Consider the following 5,027-nt stretch of genomic DNA (forward strand, 5'->3'; position numbering starts at 1 on the left):
ACTGCAGAACGATGCTGCTGGAGGCGCCGCGGGCGGGGCCGCCTTACGTCGGCGAGAGACAGGATGCCATCCGTCCTCCAGGGGGAACGAGTCAGGGTTCGAGTCACGTTGGATGCACCGGGGTGAGGTGGTAAGCTTAGTCGCAGCGGCGCCGAAGAAAAAAATGCCACGAGCACGCTTCGTTTCATTGGCGGCAGTGCGGATGTGGCAACTGTTGTTGAGGGGCGACAACTTGCTTTCGGGATCATCGTCGCCGAGGATGGAGAATGGATTCTGAGTAAAGACCGCAGGTTGAATTCACGCGGCAACAAGTGGTGCATCAAGAAGCGACGTGACGGCAGGAGTGGTTGCACCGGCTGTGGGTGGTGCATTGAGCGGTAAGCTTCAGACAGCGGGAGAAGCCAGCGTGGCCTCGGTGGGTTGTGAGTCCATTTCGTTGGGTAGAGGAAAGTCCCGAGGGCCGTAGTCGGTGCTAATGGTCGTCATGGGTCATGAGGGCGTGTGGGCACAAAAAGTTGCCGGAGCTGAAGTGAGCTAGATAGAGAGATATGGCCTCTTTTTTCTCCACGACCATCTACGAAGCCACAAGACTGCAGCTCTAGCTTCGACTGAGCAGTGGCTCTCTCGTGAAATTGCACAGCAAAGCACAGACCTTCCAGATAGAGTCCAGGCTCTTGCTCATACTGTTTGGGAAAGTACCCCTCAAGATTCGAAAACACTTCATTTGTCCAATCACTCGTTCCACGTGGATCCGGACCTTCGCAATCGCCCTAGTTTTCGCTTCGTCCTCCAGGGAGAGCTGTAGCCTTCCCCCAAGGAAAGGTGGAATGTTCAGGTTAGCCCCTGCAGCTTCGACCTCTTCAGTGATCAAAAAGCCTCTGTCCGCCATGACAGAGTCTCCGGGCTCAAGAAGGTTGCATAGCCCGGAACATGCGGTCAGGGCTTTGTCAGAGACGCGGCCAGGGGCAAGGTCGCTCACGAACGACACGAACCCATTGGGGGTGATGCCCAGCAGTCCCTTGGCAGTGTTGTGGCACTTGTAGCTTGAGTAGGTATCACTCTGCACCCTGAAGTCGCTAGGTGTCTCGATGAAGATTTCCGTGCAATCCAGAATGACTCTCGTCGATGGATACGCCTCGATGAAGCACTCCGGCATGTGCTTGTTCACAACCTGTCGCGACGGCCAGTAGTTGAGTTGAGCAAGGTAGTCCGCTAGGTAACCAATCCAGAATGTCCACACCCGGCTGACTGTGCTGATGTGGATACGAAACCGGTATGCAAGGTCCTGCTCCAAAAGTCCCACCCTCAGGCGGGACAACACGAGCAGCAGCTGATCATCCATGGATAGATAAGGTGACCTTCTCTGCGGACCTTGACTTTCCTTGTGAGCTTCATAACCTGCCTGAACAAACTTGTAAAAGGCGAGAAATCTCTCCAGGGAGTCGAATCCCGTGTAGAAGGCCAGTTTCTTTGGGTCCTGTTGCACGGCTGTGAGCGTGAAGTTCTGAAAGGGGATTGTAGCATCGATGACCTCCTCTGCTTTGTCATACATCTCCTCAAGATGGGCTACTTTCTTCCGCAGAGCTTCATTTTCTTTCTGTAGACGGTCGTTGTCCTTGCGCAGTTTCTCGTTTGCAGAAGCGAGCTCCTCTAGCTGCCTGATGCGATCACGCAGGGCTTGATCGATACATCCTGTGATGCTGTACTGGTGGTCTGCCAGATGGGGAGATAGCAAAATAAATATCACATCATTTTTGCAGTCAAATATCAAAACAAAAAACTAGGCTTTCTCCTTGTAATTGCCTTGGCTCTGCCAAATAGCATATCATGTGCCATACAAAAAAAGCATCACATGTTAAAGGGGCCAAGAAACGATATGCATTTGGATGTTCTGCACCTCATACAAGCATACTGACGTCTGTAGCACAAATATAATCTATATAATAATCTATATACCACAAACCAGAGGCTCCCCTGCCAAGGTTATATTCTGAGGAATAGAAGGCTAATTTACAGTCAGAAATCACAATGTTGAGAAAGCCTAGGGTTCACACCAGGGTGACGACACTTGAATACAGACGGCTTATGAACTGGACCCAAGCACTGAGTGAGCACCTGACTATTTGGTTACAATCAATGCCATGGTAACTATTGGGGCTTGGGCTTGTGTCTAATCACTGCGCCAACAGTAGCAGCTAACCCCTAACAGTAATCATGTGATTATTTTACCTGGCTGTGAGGAAGAGCAGAATATTGCTTGTTCTCAAGCTTTATTGTGCGACAGCAGCATTTAGCAGAAGTAACTGAGTCGGTTTATGACCTCTTTAATGCTGCTCTGTTCCACACGAAGGAGCTATAATGGGAATGCTGGCTATTCGCCTTGAGATCCGATCGTCAGGGGTGCTGCGGGGAAATGCGGAACTAAGCTTTGTTCTACACTTACTTGGAGCACGGAGAATGCTGCGGACGCTAACTCGAAGCCCTGAGAGGCTCCGGTGCAGCGTTCGTGCGCATGCATTGGAGTCAACTGCGAATTCTAAGAGCATGCATAGCCTTGCCCGTGCTCCATAACAAAAGTGGGGATGGTTTTTTTGTGGACGCCAGAGAATCGCCGCTTGTCTTGTAGGAAACAATGGATAAACAAAAGCATGTGTCCCCACTTTTCAATCTGGATCTTGAGGCAAATAACATGCAAGCAGGGCTGTGGCAGCATCTCCTTTGTACCTGGCAGACAATGAAGTGAGGGTGTGACCGCAATCTGAAAGAACAACTCCGCGGGTACCTTGCATGTGCGGTATCTTAGAGTGCACCGTGCCATATGGTGCTGCGAGTATGGAACGGCCACAACTTGCGTGCTATAGCCAGCGGTGACTGAGTTAGTACAGTTTGTAAAGTTCGACGTACTGCATGTAAGTGTTCCATGCACCTATCGGGACTGCTGCACAGTTGACAGGGATGCCAAATAAACAGACGAGCAACACTGATGCTCAATGTTAGGAGCTTACCGCTAGCTATTACATCATCAGTGTCAGGGGCACCAGCGGAGGCCAAGGGGCTGCCGGGTTGTGCTGGCTCCTGGCTAGCAGGCAGGGTCACGGTCTGTGCCAGGTCAAGGTCCGACAGAAAGTAGGCCGGCAGCGGCTGCAGCGCATGGCGCTTCCTTGCGCAGATCATGTTTGGGACCTTTGGGCAGGCCGCAACATCTGCAGGCAAGGATAAGGCAATTGTTCACGCAATTATTTTATAAGCATTACATACCGGCTGGAATTCTGTCTAGCACAGGGCACAGCTTACACTGTACGGAGCACATAACATGTCAAACAACCAAGAGCTCAGCTGGATCAATAGCGGTCACTGTTTCTACCCTTTGGTAGCTGGTCTGGAATGTTGTAGCCAAATAGCGATTGTTGCAGTTCTTTCTGAGACGAAGTGCATTCAACAGCCACCGGCGTATAAAAGAAGGGAACAAAGTTTATATCCTTATTCAACATAGTTTGGCACACAACAAAAGGTTTGTCCCAAGCGAGCCAATCAGAGTACACTTCTCTAGTAAAGAGCTGTCACATACATTTGACTTCAACACTTCAATCAGTTCACAGGGGTTATAGAGTCTGCCACCTGCCATGTTACTGTGAAATCGACTATATTCGGTGCCATCTTAGGCTGTCCATACTTGCCTAAAGGGCCCTTTATTAAACATAATTATATTTCCGCATTCATATGTGTTTCCATTTGTGACACGAACGATATGCACAGCTGCAACTTCTTACAAAGCAGTTGGCTCAAGCATATTACGACCGCAAACTCCTGACAAGGCATGTCCAACTCTATCTGCTTGAATGGTCACTAGGAAGCTGCCTAGTCAAGCAAACACGGTGGACAGTAATTATAGAGTCCTTGCACCTGACGTCAGTTTTCGCTCAAAATATTTCTAGAATTCATGTTGGTACATTTTCTCCTATGTTTTTCTATGTGCTAAGAGAGTGTTTTCCAGCTCGCTGAAGTCCTCTTGCATTGTGACCGACTGTGTCAGATAGAGCAGTCGGAAATATAAAGAAGCATCGTCTGGTACCGTTCAAACACACTGCTGTTATTTAGAGTCGAGATGAGCTGGCACTTCAATGTACGACAGGAAACATGCAGAGCCTTCACTACTTTCCACAACGAGAGAGCTGGATTAAAAGCTGTCATTTGGGGCCATCAGAGATGAAGGCAGCAGAGCGACATCCCCTGGTGCCTTGAGCAGCAAGCTAGCTAAGCCAAGCCAAATCCTTGAAAAAGGCAGTCAGTAGGTTTATATGCCACCTATTCCCACTGCAAATTTAATGACGGACGAGAATGTTATACTTTTTCAGTTTCAGTGATATCCTTGATGCTACTTAACCGCACGTCGCAAGACCTCTTTTCGATTGCAGTCCATTTGCGTCGTCTAGCCGTTGAGAGATCTCATGTATTCAGACAAAACATTGTTATTATGTCTGCAGCTCTACAAAATCTGACATTACGATTGCTTGAAGCTCCGTCTTTTTCTATGAGAGCGATGATTGCTTCCGTAGGTCACGTATTTCGCCATGCTCACTGGGTAGCACCGCTGTCCACAAATCACCAGACGCCACCAGCAGTGACGTAGCTCACGTGAGAAACGACCCATGTATACAGTGATCACAAGCAAGAATATAAGCAGGGAAAAACAACTATTGCAGAAAGAAACAAAAATAGGCAAATAACATACACTTCGGAAATGTCCTGGTTGGAAAAAACCGGGGAGCTTTGTCCTCGTACTTCTTTCTCCCAGTTTCGTTAAAATGAGCGCCGCATATTCTGCTGTCAGAGGTTGGCGTCCACAGAGAGAACCGTCCAGTGGTACCTGCATGCAAAAGAAGCAGTTAGCACCATATTAAGATTCACCCATTCAACTTTGGAGCAAGTGCAACTCAATCTCAGTGGTAAGAATGGATGCAGCAGCCGTGGCGTCTGAACAGGGGCGTCAGTAAACTATCCGGGCAAGGGGGTAGAATTCAGTTCTC

This window comes from Ixodes scapularis, unplaced genomic scaffold, assembly GCF_016920785.2.
Source record: "Ixodes scapularis isolate PalLabHiFi unplaced genomic scaffold, ASM1692078v2 PGA_scaffold4__175_contigs__length_147842914, whole genome shotgun sequence".
Lineage (NCBI taxonomy): Eukaryota > Metazoa > Arthropoda > Arachnida > Ixodida > Ixodidae > Ixodes > Ixodes scapularis.